This window comes from Tachypleus tridentatus, chromosome 9, assembly GCF_004210375.1.
Source record: "Tachypleus tridentatus isolate NWPU-2018 chromosome 9, ASM421037v1, whole genome shotgun sequence".
Taxonomy (NCBI): domain Eukaryota; kingdom Metazoa; phylum Arthropoda; class Merostomata; order Xiphosura; family Limulidae; genus Tachypleus; species Tachypleus tridentatus.
In genome coordinates this window covers 129,797,569-129,815,638 of record NC_134833.1, presented here as the reverse complement: position 1 = coordinate 129,815,638, position 18,070 = coordinate 129,797,569, and the positions used below count along the sequence as shown (strand labels likewise).

The window sequence follows — 18,070 nt, the reverse complement described above, 5'->3', positions numbered from 1 at the left end:
AAATCAATAACCCATGTGACATTGAAATGAGTAAACATATTTCAATTATAGGTCGTCTATGGAAGACGCATTAGAAAGCCTTCTAAAGTAAACACGAAAGTGTAGGCTTAAAATCCCCATGTTCAGTTATTGTATCTTCGTAAGCATTAGCAAACGCGATTATTGTTTTGGAACAAATATTACTGTGCTGTATATGATGACTCACTTTTACATTACTTTATTCAGATTACACGAGCAGAGCAAGTTTTAAATGAATGTTCTGAACAGATGGGTTTTAAACACTTAAATTATTTCGATTCTCATGTACTCGCTATGAAGAAATCCCGAGTCTCTGTCGCTTTGGGGCAAGTAGATCTACGTATTACTGGTGTGAAAACACTTACCGCATCTTTGTCCTTATTACAAATTGTAGGTGCAGATTAGAATGATTAAATCCACATTAGCAGCATAATTTTTAAATGTACGAGAACCTAAAGGCAATTTTTTAAAAACTTCGGAAAAGTTAAGAGACTGAAGGCGTGTCAAATATATTGTATCAGACATCACTGGTATCCAATGACAGATATTACGTGTTTGTTCCTTCGGAAATGAAGCGAATTTTGTTCTGAAGATATCAAGGTAATTCTATAGCATTTTATGCTGAATGTAGATTTATCTCTGATAAATCGATAAAAACATAATAAAATTGTATATGTATTTAAATAACACTTGTTTTAAAGAGACGGTTAAAAGCAACAAAATTAATGTCCCAAACGCATTAAAATATGCACAAATAGTAAACAAAAGCAACAACAAACAAAAAACAACAATATAAAAGTATCCGTTTTAAGCGAGACAGCCGCCGCTGTGGGCCCTAACCGAAATTTCCAGATGTAAGAGACACGTTCTTTGCAGATCGACAGAAATGAAGTAAACAATATACCTGTCTTACTGGTATACTTCCTCATACCTGGAAATATGTTCTGCACTCACTAGTACTGAAAGAACATAGAACATCTCTCGTGCAGTAACTTGTGTGGTTTCTATAGTAACTCCAGTGGAACAGATGTCGCTTTTGTTATTCATGAAAATAATTTTTTTCCATCTAAATTTCCCATTTGTTTGCCAGTTATCCTTCGTTTGTAAATTATTCTAACACAAAATTAGATACAATGAAAGTTATTTGAATAAACAGATTGTATTTCACACACAAAAAAAAACGTTTTGAATATTAAAGAATCGCATCTGATGTCTACAACACTATTCTAGATTATTTATAATTTTCCACTTGACTATAACAATATTTTTCTTTATCAAAAATCATTACTATTTTAAAATAAGAATATCAAAGTACACAAAAAAATGACACGAAAAGCTCTTTTTACAGAATACAGCCTGTATTTTAAAACGTTTGTACATGTCGTTATAAACAAATAACTCCAAAATATGATAATACAATAATAAAATATTATGAGCTTACCACGCACGCACTTTGAATTGTGGCGACGTAGCGTGACGAAGCAACTTATTTATTTACGAAATTAATTTATTACAAAACATTATCACTAACTAAATTAAAATTAACGTGTCAGATAAAGTTATTAAAAGCAGTTAAACAGGGTAAATAATAAATAATTGAAAAGTGGAATGGTTATTGTTTGTCTAGAATTAAGCACATTGCTATACAATGGGCTATTGGTGATCTGCCCACTACGGGTATCGAAACTCGGTTTTTTGGATGGTGGGAGTGCGGAGACACTCCGCTGTGCCACTAGGGGTCTTTATAAGTAGCGGATCAACATATATAGCTCTGATAACGGAAATGAACCTATTTCGAGCAATACTGTTCTATGAAATGACTTATATTACGAAGTGAAAAATTTCAAGAAATATATCAATTAATTAGTTAGGAGATTTTATATTATTTATGGACATTTTTAAGGAAGTTGTTTTTGTATTCTCCAATGGCTTAGTGGTTAGAGGCGTTCTACTTTTAATCTGAGGGGAGTGTGTTCGCATTTCCCTCACAGTATCAAATGTGGGGGCGTCATAATATGAGGGTTAATCGTTAGTAAAAGAGTTGGCGATGGGCGATGTTTCCTTTAGTTTATCATTGTTAAATTAGGGGTTAACGTTGATAGCCCTAGCGTATCTTTAGGTGAAATCCAGGCCCTATACGTTTTTTTTTTCATCTTCTGTTATACTGCGTTTGTTAATTTATTCAGTCAAAACAAATAAAAACAACAACGTATTAGTAAATATAAAAAACACGAGAATCGCATAGTTTTTTTATTTCATCGAAAATCAAAACAGAAAATGCAAATCATTGATTTCAATCGCTCGTTTCAGAGAAGCGAGTCGATTTAGAAATGAATATAAGTGAATACCTTTTAGCTAGGAAAATTTACATTCTAAAGAAAAACAACATATTTAAGGTAACTGTAATAGTTTACCTTCAGTTAGGCCAAGTACACGACTCCACTCTTATAAGCAAATAATTCCAGTTGCCAAAAGTTCATGAATGTGTTTGAACAGGAAGGAATTAATTCGATTCAAAGCACGGTGACAGTTGGTTAGCGTAACTCACCAATACAATTGTGGTTTATCTAACAATACCATCTAAATTTATGTGCGTATACGAAAACAAATAGTTTTGTAATCTACTGGTTTTGTGTGTGTGTGTGTGATAATGCCATTCTTTGGTCATTTGTTGGGTTATTTTTAGTATCGATTATTTGTTTCTTTTTAAGAATATTTATGAATAAGCATGCCAGTCCAAAAATATTTACCGAATACAGCAAGCATGAATCAGAAATATTTAACATGGTAAACAAACACAGCCTTTTTCCAGCCAACACAGCCCTCCCACTCACCGGCTACGCCCAAGCTGTCCTCCTGTGGTTTAGTGGTCACAAGCGGCGACTACGATTGCATCAAGATGTGGGAGGTGCCCACTGTTTGTTGGTGCAGATTTGCTGGTAGTTAAAACCGTAAAATAAAGTTTCTGTTTTATGTGGGTGTTTAACAGTGTCTCTTTTTTCAGTTGATTTCGATACACACACACATATAGATTCCTCTAAACGTTGAAAGTTACAGACGAAATAATTTAGGATCATGAATTTTATGGTATCAGTATTTGAATGAGAATCAATCTTGTGTGTTAAAACCCTATTCTTCCTTAATATACGACGGTTTGATACCCTGTTAACATTTCGAAAAATGCAAGTGTCAGACAACTCGGTGCCTGATTAAGGTTAATCAAACAAACGTGTCGTATTACTTGGTTCAACAGTGATTTCGCATACTTGTTCATTTGCTATTAAGGACAAAGCTCCTCAACGAATTATCAGTGCTGTGCCCACTACGGGTATCTAAATCCATATTTTAAAGTTATAAGCCTTCAGACTTACCGCTTGGTCGCTAGAATAACTTCACTTAATCACTCAATGTTTATATGTTTTGAGGGTTGCGTCACTCAAATGTGTTTGCCAGACTATCCACACACTCTTATTGTTTCTAAAATGCTGAAACTGAAATTACAAGAACGTACTGTTGCGTAAAAATCTATAAATTATTTCCCTGTGTTTTCATTGAGTAATATTGCAACAAAAGCGTTAGGGCCCGGTATGGCTAGATGGTTAAGGCATTTGACTCGTAATCTGAGGGTCGCGGGTTCGAATCCCCGTCACACGAAAATGCTCGCCCTTTCAGCCGTGGGGGCGTTATAATGTGACAGTCAAGCTCACTATTCGTTGGTAAAAGAGTAGCCCAAGAGTTTGCAGTGGGTGGTGATGACTTCCCTCTAGTCTTACACTGCTAAATTAGGGACGGCTAGCGCAGATAGCCCTCGTGTAGATTTGCGCAAAATTAAAAAATTAAAACAAACAATAAAATGGAAATACAGTTGGCAAGGATTGTAACCAAACAGGCTGCTAGCAACAATGTGGAGGGACATCTCATACCACTTATACAAAACCCAGAAAATTACTTTCATATTTACAACTTACTGACAGTTTCAGATGGTTCTCGACCTAACAGCTGTGGTGCATGAATATTTATGTCTCGAGCGAAATGTCAATCGCTATTAACATGTATCAAAACTATCGTTGACGCTCATTTGCTTTGAATAATAACATATCATCTGTAATGACAATAATAACCAGTGTTATGATGCATCGCTTTATATAACAACTTTATTTTCCTTTAATTTTAATATTTTATAGTCGCTTACTTTTCCGTTAAAATAAATCGGAATCACGCGTCTCTGGAAATAAATATATCGTTGAAACATTTTTAAATTACCAGGTAAAAACACAGTGTTCGATAATTTACTGTTTAATTTTATAGCAGCCAGACTAAGATAAAAACAACTGAACTAAAAAAAATATTTTATCACTTCTGTGATTAATGTGGTAACATTAATGGTATTTGAGATTCAAATACAAAAACAATTAAAAAGGGTTTTATCCCATGCCAACATAAGATTATTTTATGGTCATTTTTCTGAACAGTTCTTGAATTTCCATGAACATAAACAGTTTATTTATTGTTCCCAAAACAGTTAACTTTCTAAAAAACAAAGTGACTATTTACACTACTTATTTTTAAGGTATGTATACAACTGTATATCACCGTATGGTATATCTAAACAGCAAAAATCGAAAGTACTATTCATGATATGCAAGAGTAACAGAAGGTGTATTGTGGACAGTGCTGTTTGTAAAGCCAGGATTCACGTGGTTGTTGACCGTCAACTGGTTAGATTACGAAAGAAAATCTACAATGCTTCCAGTGTGTGTCAAAGTTGTAACTAATTTCCAATGCCATATAGGAGAATTTTAAAAATCCTGTAATACACTGCTGGCCAAAAGCTTAAGGCCAATGAACATAAAGAGAAAAAAAATATGCATTTTGCGTTGTTAGACTCAACCATATATTTGAGTAGAGCTTCGAAAGATGAAAATAAGAAAAGGGAAAATAAAAATAAAAAACTTTTTTAGCATTTAATAGGGAAAATGTGAACACTGTGAAATTAGCCTAAATACAAGCTGGTCAAAAGTTTAAGATCATACCAAAAAAGAAGTCCTAAACAGGGTAGGTAATGCCCAACAAATGGTCTCAGTAGTGAGTTGCACGGCCGTCATTGCGAATAACTTCAAACATTTGCTTTAGCATGGTCGATATAAGCGTTTGCAGAAGGTTAGCTGGAATTTTATTCCAAGTAATGAAGATGGCTTCATGAAGATCATGCACTATTTGAAATTGACGTCCATTTCTATAGACTTCACTTGCCATCCATCCCCAAACATTTTCAATGGGGTTCAGTTCAGGTGAACTCGCTGGAAGGTCCAAAAGAATCACGTTATTCGCCATGAAAAAGTCCTTTGTCCGGCGGGCATTGTGGATTGCAGCGTTATCATGCTGAAAGATTCAGTCATTTCCACACAAGCGAGGGCCTTCAGTCAATAAGGATGCTCTCTCCAACATGCCAATATAGCAAGTTGCTGTTTGACGCCCCTGTATAACCTGAAGCTCCATTGTTCCATGGAAAGAGAAAGCACCCCAGATCATGATGGAATCTCCTCCACAGTGTCGTGTATAAAATGTCTCCGGTGGGACATCCTTATCGTGCCAGTAACGTTAGGAGCCATCTGGACCATCTAGGTTAAATTTTTTCTCATCAGAGAACAAAACATTCATCCACTTTTCTACGTCCCATGTTTGATGCTTCTCAGCAAAGTTTAACTGAGCTGTTTCGTGATGTGGATAAAGACGTTTAAGGTTTTTAAAGCCTTTCTCTCGTAGTTGCCGTCTCATTTTTTTGTTCTTGAGCTGCATTCTGCATCCGTTAGGACCTTCACGATCGACTGGTGCCTTGCCGGACAACCCATCAAATCCTTCTGCTCAACGTCGGCTAAATTTCTTTGGGCTGATTACTTGAAATTCTCGTTCCATATCCCTCAGGGTCTTTTAAGAAATTTGCAACAGTTGTTTTACTTCGCCCAATCTCACCAGCGATGGCACGTTGAGAGAGACCTTGCTTTTACAGCTCAACAGTTCTGCCGCGTTCAAACTCTGACAACTTTTTAGCCTTTGCCATGTTTTTACCCAATGTAAAACAGGAGATGTCAGTGGGAGATGTTGACAACGCTAATGCTTGAACACAAATGATTAAATTTCGTTATGTGTTTACTGATTAACGCTTCGTTTCAGTATGGTCTTAAACTTTTCACCAGCTAGTATTTAGGCTAATTTCATAGTGTTTATTTTCCATATTTTGCCTTTTTTTATTTTCCCTTTTCTTATTTTTTATCTTTCGAAGCTCTACTCAAATAAGTGGTTGAGTGTAACAACGCAAAATGCACATTTTTTCTTTATGTTCATTGGCCTTAAGATTTTGGCCAGCAGTGTATTTGTTCCAAGTCAGAATTTACTGAATTCACTAAACTCCATCTTTCATATTTGTGTATGTCATATTTCACTCAGTCTAGAGAATCTCTGGTCTTTAGTAAAGGACCTCATCGACACCTGACATACAAGATGTAGTGTGATTAACATATTATTATATATTTCTTTATTTTTTCTCAAAAAGTCTTATAATTTATAAACAAGCCTAATATGGAATATTTACGAGGTCACGTATTTCTCCGCTGATCAAAGGTAGGTTCACTTATGTAAGTAACACCTTAGGGCGAATGTTGGAGTTAATATTTGGCAACTATAGACTCAGATAGCCATTGTAATGGTGAGAAGTGTTTTTAAAATTTGCACACAGCTACTCATGGGCTACCTTCGCTAGCCATCCCTAATTTAGCAGTGTAACACTAGAAGGAAGACAGCTAGTCATCGCCACCCATAGTCAACTCTTGGGCTACTCTTTTACCAGCGAATAGTGAGTTTGACCGTCACATTATAACGCCCCCACGGCTGAAAGGGCGAGCATGGTTGGTACGACGGGGATTCGAACCCGCGACTCTCAGATTACAAGTCGAACACCTTAACCCACCTGACCATGCCAGGCAATGGTGAGGAAAATGGGAAACCAAAGAAATAAGAAAAGCCTTATACGTTTTTCTGGAATTCATCTTTCAGGACACATTATATTCTGTTTTTATCAGGTTAATTATAAAAAAACAACAACTGGACAAACGAAGACCACTAATGCGATGAAGAAGTTTAGTGTTCGCTCTCCAGCTTCAAAGGAGTTTTCTTGTAGTTCTTATTTTGTGAATGACTAAATTAGGTCTCCGCAGCTATTAATAAGCACTTGCTGCTTAGTTGCATGATTGGAATGTAACAAATCTAGAGTGTAAACCCAACCTGATTTCGCGCGTTAGTTTACTACCATATTTAGCCATGTGGTGACCTCCAAGTTTCACCCGAAGCCTAGTATAGGCGTTCATTCTTACGTCATTGTATACAACCTGGGCAGTGTTGTCATGATGCGTTCAGTTTTCCTACGTGGGTGAAATTACTGTTTTTGTAACGTGCCACAAATTCACCGGAACACCTCTTCTACACATGATGCACGTGCTGCTCACAAATAATAAAGAGGGGAGTGAATAGAGGGCGTGTTGAGGTCTTGTGTTTGGAGGAAGCCCATTAAAGAAGAACTACTATCTCATTGAACACGTCACTTGTAACATGAGTAACCGTGTCCCAAAACCCCAACCCAAGATGCAATATTTTTGTCGTTGTCTACACAAATTATTTAATTATAGAATGTATCTCAGAAAGGCTGATATGGGTCTTAACACTTTTATTGATAAGCAGAGAACAACATTTCGACCTTCCTAGATCATCTTAAGGTTAATACCCATACTAACCGTTAATCGATTATGAAATTACAAAGTCATAGGCAACATTAAAATTGCTGCACAACTCAGTATTAGTTACATCTTGAATGAAGCCTAATTTAGAGTACAAAGAATCCTATTTCTATTTTGGTTTCAAAATTCAAAGAGGGCGTATTACTACTATCCTGCTTACAAGAACTATTTTATTTTAAATGTGTCCAAAGTTAGCTATATCAGCCGTACTTTTGTTTTCAAGGTATGTCGTATATACGGGCGTATCTTATCATTCGACATCTTCTCTTACCTTCTTTTTCCCAGAGGCTATCCCACTCTAAGGTCAACTAGACCCCACTACTGGGTGTTTTCTGTATTAAACTAGGTGCGGCGAAACTTCGCTTGAGCCCGTGACATTGGTGAACACATACGCCCCCAGCTTGACTCATCTGGTCCACTGGCCAATGGACTTAAAACCATTTCCTAAACCGCTCCAGTGTGAATTCCCATAAAAAGTGAAATCTGTAAAGCGAATGACAAAAGATGGAAAGCTGCAAAGCATATTAAACATAAATTAGGTGGTGAAATATGTTGAGAATGTAAAACTAATCAGATGAATAGATTAATTAAAGAAATCTTATTTCTCTCTCTTATCTTCGTTACAACATGTCTTTCTGTTATTCCAACTTCCACTAACCTCTTTATCTTTTCTCTCCTATGTCACTATTTGTCTTTATTATAGTCGTTTTAATCGAATTCAATTTCAATTATTTATTTGAATAATTTTCATCTTTATTTTTGTTTTTAACGGCTTAAATAAATAAACCTTTATGTGGATCTGAGACACTCAAAATACTTGATAAATCTGAGAGGGCGTTGTTTAACGTGCCTGGAATGTGAATCCGAGGGTTGATGATTCAGAACTCATTGCCACAAAAGGTCTTTTCACACATTTAGGTTGTATGTGCGTTATAAGAGTGACAGTTAAATCCTATTTTTCGATCAGATAAAAGTAGCCAAGAGTTTGCGGATAGTGCTATTGACCAGCTGCCCTCCCTCTAGTTTATAAGGTCAAAATTATGGATGACTTTGCACAGATAACCCTTATATAACTTTGAGCAAAAACTCTGAAACAAATGAACTTGATGAATCAGTAGTAACAACAAATCATGGGATCAATGTTAACATCAAGTCACGAAGATACAGATTTTTTCAGTATGCTGGTTGTATCATGGGGCGTGCTTTGGAAGAAAACAAGCTGACAGTTTTTACAAAGTGCTGGTTGTATTTTTTACTGACTATGAGGGCAATAACAAAGTTATTGTCTTTGACAATGTGCTTAACTATATCATTGGATCACTTATAAGAGAGTAACAAAGTTAGGAATGTAAATAGAGTTGTAGCTGTGTCGTTAAGTGGCCTTGAGGGGACGGTCTGGACTAGCATATAAATCTAATCATCAACTACAGTGCGTTTTTCACCCTCTAAGGGGAATAACCCCAAAAAGTGCGTTTCCTACACGTTTTACACAATATCAATATCTTGTTCCAAATTATAAAGAAAGTTCTGTACAAACCGTTATGTGTTACTGTGCAAAAGGTAATGACACAGCAGATTCCAAAAAACAGATAATACAGATTGCAGAAGTCTAAACACCACCAACTAACATATACATAAAAAGAAAAGACATATTGTGTTCTCGATTGTTCAGTATTCGAAAAATTACATTCAGTTAGAGATATATTTTATCTTGTTAACGGAGCGAAACGATTTTTGAACGGTTTTGAGTTTATATTAAACTAAAGTTTTTTTATAGTTTACATAGTTCCTATCTTGTCAACTCATGCTTTGTATCAGTCGTTTGTGACAGAACATTGAGGTAATTCTGCAGATAGGAGGCTCGTCTGCTATTTTTGACGAATTTTAGTTGTTTGTAATTAATATAACCTATTCCATATTTATTTCTTGTAGTTTATTGATTGGTTAGAATGCGTAAAACTTTTTTTTTTGTAATTTCGCACAAAGCTACTCGAGGGCTATCTGTGCTGGCCATCCCTCATTTAGCAGTATAAGACTAAAGGGAAGGCACCTAGTCATCACCACCCACCGCTAACTGTTGGGCTACTCTTTTACCAACGAATAGTGGGATTGACCGTCACAATATAACGCCTCCACGGCTGAAAGGGCGAGCATGTTTGGCGCGACAGAGATGCGAACTCGCGACCCTCAGATTACGAGTCGCACGCCTTAACACGCTTGACCATGCCGGGCCTAAAACAAGAGAAGACAGAATTGCTTTTAAGAATATAAATATATATAAATTTAAACAACATTCTATTTAGCCCGGCATGACCAGTTGGTCAGGGCGCTTGACTCCTAACGTGAAGGTTGCGGGTTTGAACCCCAGTCACACAAAACATGCTTGCAATTTCAGCAGTGAGGGCGTTGTTATGTGACGATGTATTCCACTATTTGTTGGTAAAAAGAGTAGTGCAAGAGTTGACGGTGGGTGGTGATGATTAGCTGTCTTCCCTCTACTCTTTCACTGCTAACGTTAGGACGACTAGCGCAGATAGCCCTCGTGTAGCTTCACGCGAAATTCGAAACAATGAAACAAAGATTTCATCGCAAGAGGAGAAGATAACTTTTAGTAGCAAATATCGACATTTCTCAGAGAAGAAGATGAAGACACTTTCAGGAAAGACATTTCTATATGAAAAAAGAAAGAGAGGTTTTCAAGAATACAAAAATATACATAGAAATGAGGATGAATAGGTTTCATAGAGAACTAAAACATGAAGCAACTTAATAATAGAATAAAAAAATGAGTATATGACAACCGCAACGTTGAACTCATTCATTGTATTCTTTATAATTTAGCTATGCCACTCACACTGCTCACCTGAGATATTCTGTTACATTGGAATTTTCTATCCAGTGCCATGCCAAAACAAACGAACTGACAATAAGAGAAATAACTGAGTGCTAGAAGAACGAAGTCAAGTTGGAGTGACTTGATATGACCATCTGAGGTAGGTAAAAGAAATAACTGAGTGCTAGAAGAACGAAGTTAAGTTGGAGTGACTTGATATGACCATCTGAGGTAGGTAAAGAGAAATAACTGAGTGCTAGAAGAACGAAGTCAAGTTGGAGTGACTTGATATGACCATCTGAGGTAGGTAAAGAGAAATAACTGAGTGCTAGAAGAACGAAGTTAAGTTGGAGTGACTTGATATGACCATCTGAGGTAGGTAAAGAGAAATAACTGAGTGCTAGAAGAACGAAGTCAAGTTGGAGTGACTTGATATGACCATCTGAGGTAGGTAAAGAGAAATAACTGAGTGCTAGAAGAACGAAGTCAAGTTGGAGTGACTTGATATGACCATCTGATGTAAGTAATGAGAAATAACTGAGTGCTAGAAGAACGAAGTTAAGTTGGAGTGACTTGATATGACCATCTGATGTAAGTAATGAGAAATAACTGAGTGCTAGAAGAACGAAGTCAAGTTGGAGTGACTTGATATGACCATCTGAGGTAGGTAAAGAGAAATAACTGAGTGCTAGAAGAACGAAGTTAAGTTGGAGTGACTTGATATGACCATCTGAGGTAGGTAAAGAGAAATAACTGAGTGCTAGAAGAACGAAGTTAAGTTGGAGTGACTTGATATGACCATCTGAGGTAGGTAAAGAGAAATAACTGAGTGCTAGAAGAACGAAGTTAAGTTGGAGTGACTTGATATGACCATCTGAGGTAGGTAAAGAGAAATAACTGAGTGCTAGAAGAACGAAGTTAAGTTGGAGTGACTTGATATGACCATCTGATGTAAGTAATGAGAAATAACTGAGTTCTAGAAGAACGAAGTCAAGTTGGAGTGACTTGATATGACCATCTGAGGTAGGTAAAGAGAAATAACTGAGTGCTAGAAGAACGAAGTTAAGTTGGAGTGACTTGATATGACCATCTGAGGTAGGTAAAGAGAAATAACTGAGTGCTAGAAGAACGAAGTCAAGTTGGAGTGACTTGATATGACCATCTGAGGTAGGTAAAGAGAAATAACTGAGTGCTAGAAGAACGAAGTTAAGTTGGAGTGACTTGATATGACCATCTGATGTAAGTAAAGAGAAATAACTGAGTGCTAGAAGAACGAAGTCAAGTTGGAGTGACTTGATATGACCATCTGAGGTAGGTAAAGAGAAATAACTGAGTGCTAGAAGAACGAAGTCAAGTTGGAGTGACTTGATATGACCATCTGAGGTAGGTAAAGAGAAATAACTGAGTGCTAGAAGAACGAAGTCAAGTTGGAGTGACTTGATATGACCATCTGATGTAAGTAAAGAGAAATAACTGAGTGCTAGAAGAAAGAAATCACGTTGAAGTTAACTAACAAGACAATCTGAAACCCTTCTTTTTATTAAAGAACTATTGAGAAATCTTTCAGTGACAAAGACCAAAAAATAAGTTTTACTACCTAAGCTTATGTGCCACAAAAAGACTCAGTGAGACACTAAAGGTGCTATTTATGTGAGTGACTTAAGTTAAGAGTTGAGACTTTGATATTTATTTTCACTTTTATCAACAGTGTCCATTCTACCCCTTTTACAGGCTTCCAGACCGTTTCTTTAAAGCCCTATGGAAAAATCTGTAGATTTTAAACAACTCCGATGATATATCGTGTTCCTTATGGGTGCCATTTGAACAAACTGGAAACGTTTACAACAGCTTTAAATAATGTATCATAGTGATAAAAAATTCTCAAAACTTTGTCTAAAAGGTGAATACCTTCTAGATTCCTATTACAACAAAGTTTTGATGTTGCTGTAAAAAAACATAAAGCAGTTAGAATAAAGTAGTTTGCGTTAATTTAACGAAAAGCTCAGACTTTCTACAAACCTCGTTGTTGTTGTTTTAAACATAAAACCCTCAGAATATTTATTTATTTTCAAGAAGTTATGGTGTGTTAAAATACTGAGGTAAAGTTTATACAATATTTTTTGGATTTTGAATCATTTATTTGTCAAAACTCTTAGAATGTGTAAAATGTGAACAAATTAAATCCATCTGCCTGTCTGTTTGTCCGTCTGTACATTATATTATATTCGGGAAATTTAAGTTTTTGTTTTCAGGAAAAGTCCGTTTAATGTTCCCAAAATCGGTCTCGGTTTGGTCCTGATAGATGTATTTGCGATGGGTGTGGCCACAGTCTTTATAGATAGTCTTTCGAAGTAATTTTAGCATGAGAGAAAATGTAGCAACTTAAAATCGTAAATCAAAGCGTTATGTATCGACCTCAGCTTAGTCCTCAATTCCCTTAGTAGCGAATGTTATTGTGCAAAAGTGTTATAAACAAACGAATGACATCAACGCAAGTGCTATATGCAAATACATGATATTGACGTTTGTCTCACTGCAACAATACAGACGCCCTTTGTGAATAGAAAAATAAAACAAGGTTAGAAATATGATCTTTGATTTTCTGAATTTTAATGTTCATTTTTATGAAAATAAATTTATTTCGTGACGTAATAATTTCACAACAGTTGTACGAAGTGTGTTGTTACTCTTAAAATACGTTGATATAAACTGTTCCAGCTGCATTTCTGTGGAGAAAAATATTCTTTTGAATAGAAGAATGGCTCAATCTCTGTACGAAGCAATTTCTAACATTTACTAAAGACTTTCACCAATATCAAATTAATTGCTAGAGTTTGTCAGATAGGATAGAGTCAGATTCAGTTTATTAGTCGAAATGTATCTCTAGCGCTTTTAGCTATTTGTAACGTAGTCACACTGAAGCTATCTGTTATTCAATATGTGCTTTCATCTGTCTTTTAGTCAAAGTGTGTCTCTTGTATTTCTAGCTGTTTACTAGTCAAAGTGTGTCTCGTGTTTCTAGCTGTTTGCTAGTCAAGGTGTTTCTCGTGTTTCTAGCTGTTTGCTAGTCAAGGTGTTTCGCAGATGCTTTTAGCTATCTGTAACGGGTAGTCACATTGAAATTCAGACACGCTATCATACACATGTACATTGTATGTTACACTTACGTGTATTTACAAAACGTGTGGGATGAAAAGAGTGTTCTTGACATGCACGTGCTTCACTTAGGCAGAGGAGAGGAGACGCTTCTACAATTCGTGCATTATTTTCTTAAATTTAAATTTACAGGTGACATATACTACCAGCAGCTCCATATTCCATTACGTCGATTAAACCAACAGTAAACAACACCAGTTCCTTACCATCAGCCCAACACTCCATTAAGTTGATAATGTAAACAACAATAATTACTGTGTTCTAAAGTTATATGTTGTTTTTAATTAAAAACTGATGCTTTCACCGATTACACTGCAAACAAAACAGACTCTTCAACACAAACACAACCGATATCATAACACTTGCATTTTCATATGTAGAAAAGGATCTTGATAGAGCTTATGTTAATTTATTGATAAATAACGTAACCTTTTACGCTATACGTTATGTTTGACTTGTATATTTGTTTTGTTTTCTTACGAGAAACGAGTGATTTTAACACGCTCTCTTTAATAGTGCACCAAATTCTCCCGGATCAAAACAAAAACTGAATAAATAAGTAAAATAAACATACGGGAATGCAATTATTAATACACTTGTTTCCGAGTTCATACCTCAAAGTTTTTACTAGTGCACTCTAATACACACGTTTCAAATAAAATGCTTGGCACGTGCTATGGAACAAAATCACGTGCTTGACACGCATCTGGAGATGTCATATCTGACCGCTTGTCTTAATTTTGCGTAACGTGAAGTCTCACAACTCAGAAAAAGAAAACACCTAGAGTATTGTAAGTAAAATACTAATAATAATAACAAAATTAAAATAAAATCTTTAATTTAACACTATTCTAAAACAAAGGAGTGAAAACTGTTTCGTAAAGTTTAGGTTACCATATAAAATAAACACAATAACATTGTTAACACACGACGTGTCAAAGCTTCAAAACTCTGTACTACAGCCTGATAGACCGAAATGTGTTACACCACAGAATGGAAGATATCAATCTTTAAAATTTAAGTTTCAAACCATTTTTCAACATACAATGTTTCACGTATCTCATCATCGAAACAAAAAGGCTATCTACATCTTTATAGTATATCAATTATGCTTAAAAAAATTGAAATTATTTCAAAGCTTTCAGGACGCGGCTGCTCTCAAAATGGCCTATGGAAAACAAGAGCCATTCTGCTGATGAGGCAAGCCTTTTTAATGGCTCTAACTAACAGTAAGAGAGAGGGTGTGTTTAACATGAGCTGATTTGCAGTTTATTGAAAATCAATAGATGAAAACGACCGGTTAGAACGAGCCTATCTTCGTCATAAATAGCATATTAGTAATCTCAAACGTCCACTATTACCCTCTCTAGTTTTCTATAATTTACTGGAATTATTAATTTAATTAAAGTTTGTTTGTTTGTTTTTTTAAAACGAAGAAACCACATAGTGGCATAAACCACCTTAGTGTGTGTGTGTGTGTTTTTTTTCTTATAGCAAAGCCACATCAGGCTATCTGCTCAGCCCACCGAGGAAAATCGAACCCCTGATTTTAGTGTTGTAAATCCGGAGACATACCGCTGTACTAGCGGAGGACAACCACATTAGTGAGATAAACTCACAAAAGGATCATCAGTTTCATTTAAAAATTTGTAATTAATTGTTTTTTAGATAAGAATGGTTTTGGTTTCTTTATTATTATTATTTGCTTTTAAGCTACAATGCTAAACATTTGGATATTTGTACTCTGCCAACCGCAACTATCGAAACTCGAATTTTAGCGTTATAAGCTCTGATATTCACCAGTGGAAACAACGTAAGTCAAATGATTTTGTAAGAAACAAATAACTTAAATAATTAATATAATTAATAATTAAATAACTTTTTCACCAAGAAAGAAAGAAGCAAAATAAACTTTATAAAATTATTATTCATTACTTATTATATATATATATATATATATATATATTCATTATATAAATAAACATATTTCTTTTATTCATTTCTACTTGAATTTCATATTACCAGGTTCCAGTTGAAACAATTCAATAGTACATTTCTTCAAAATAACAATGTATGTCCAGTCAGTCTAATGTTTTGGAGCATAGCGTATATGATTGGCTAGTGGGCCGTTACACTCATATTTTGTCGTTCAATAAGGAATATTGCATTGGATTATTTTTGTTTCTTTGAACAAAGAAGACTAACAACAATGCATTGTTGGTAAAAACTTTGGGTTTTCGATTGAAAGGGTGTATTCAGTATAGGAAAGTGTTCAGGTCCGCAAGTAGTAGTGGAGATTTTTTTCCGCTGGATGCCACCGTTCCTTGTCATTTTACTAAGGGCAAGAAAAGAATGCTACCAAAATGATGCTTTTTGTTTTTTACAATTGTAGTTACTACAAGAAGCGTAAAAGGGGAAATATTTAATTCAGATCAATGTATTTGACATGTAATAAAATTATGCATGTGTTTGATACCCATACAAAATTATATATATATATATATGTAAACTGAACATCAACAAACTATATACACAAACATGATCCTGTCTTTATGTGTTATTTTTCGTTCATATTCCTAACTTATAAATATAATATACATATTTATTTCTATTAGATGACGAAAAAGGCTTCGTTTTATCGTAGCATTCTCCCAGAAAAAAAAAAAAAACATTTTTCTTAATATAATTTTTTTATCTCAGATTGACCATTCAGCACATACGAAAACTGTTGGGTTAATGTTGATACTCATAGGAAATTTTAAGAATTGAGAAAAAAATTCCTCTAATGTACATTATGAACATACACATATATATTACAATTAACTATGCAGGAGACACAAAGCGTGACAGGTAGACATTCGGTTATTATATATATATATATAGATAAATAGATAGATTGCAGCCATCAAGAAAGTATGAAACTTATTCCTGTCGGAAAAACTGCGTATAAAACCTTTCTTATCTTAAATTTACATAAAAAAATGTTAATGTGTGTCCTGAATATGGCTACCAAACTTGGGATACAATGTTCATTCTATCAGTAATGATATGATTACAGTTTAAAAGACACTACGGCTCAAACATGATGGTTGATGTTTTATGGAGACCGGTTTAAACAGTTGTAACGTGACTTTATTTATATACAGTTTAAAAGAATATACGATTAAAACATGATGGTTGATATCTTATGTAGACCGGTTTAAACAGTATAACGTGACTTTATTTATATATGGGCCCGGCATGGCCAAGCGTGTTAAGGCGTGCGTCTCGTAATCCGAGGGTCGCGGGTTCGCATCCCCGTCGCGCCAAACATGCTCGCCCTTTCAGCCGTGGGGGCATTATAATGTGACGGCCAATCTCACTATTCGTTGATAAAAGAGTAGCCCAAGAGTTGGCGTTGGGTGGTGATGACTAGCTGCTTTCCCTCTAGTCTTACACTGCTAAATTAGGGACGGCTAGCACAGATAGCCCTCGAGTAGCTTTGTGCGAAATTCCAAAACAAACAAAAAATTCTTTATATACAGTTTAAAAGACACTACGGCTCAAACATGATGGTTGATGTCTTATGGAGACCGGTTTAAACAGTTGTAACGTGACTTTCTTCATAACTATTCTTATATTCAACAACTTTTGTTTGGAACATTGCATCTCAATAAAACCAAGACCATTCTGGATTGATTTTCAGGAACTTGAAATGATTCAATATAACTAACATTCCTAAGCCGCATTCAAAATGTTGATTGACGGTACTTTGGACTACGTCAGCACATTTTTGGTTTTGGTTTTTTTAGCTCTTGGTTTACATAAGTTTTACAAAAGAAATTTATTGTACTGAAAAGACAAAAAAAAACAAACAAACCCAACACAAAAACAACCGAAGTGATGAGTAAACAAAACGACAACTGAACCTTGATAACTTACGTTAGGGAGTTACTGTTGTTCTGGGTCTGACCATACGTACTCGTGCAAAATGATTACGTGTCAGTAGTAAACATGTTTCGGAAGACTGCTGGTGGATCATTGTACTTTACCATTATTCATGTGACTCTGTACATGTTTATTGTTACTTTAGTGTTTCTGTATACATCACTGTTTATCTTACCTCACCAATGTTTTATTATTATTCTCGAGTCATGTATATTTCACTACTATTGCGGTGCCTTGTATATTTACTGTTATTTTTATGCCCTGTATATTTTACTGCTAACCCTATGTATATATATTATGCTGTTACCATTCTGCCTTTGTTTACTTGTTGTTATTAATTTGTCTT

At 35.3% G+C, this 18,070-nt stretch overlaps 1 long non-coding RNA gene across 3 annotated transcripts in view; it reads right to left on the bottom strand.

The window, feature by feature from the left end:
- LOC143226370 (uncharacterized) overlaps positions 1-18,070 on the bottom strand; it is a 180,903-nt gene that overhangs the window by 120,380 nt on the left and 42,453 nt on the right. The window contains exon 3 of one of the 3 annotated variants that reach the window (XR_013014575.1): positions 14,736-16,132. The exons of the other annotated variants lie outside the window; for them this stretch is intronic. This is a non-coding gene — a long non-coding RNA (uncharacterized LOC143226370). Of the gene's footprint in view, positions 1-14,735; positions 16,133-18,070 lie in introns of those variants that run through there. 3 annotated transcript variants of the gene reach the window in all.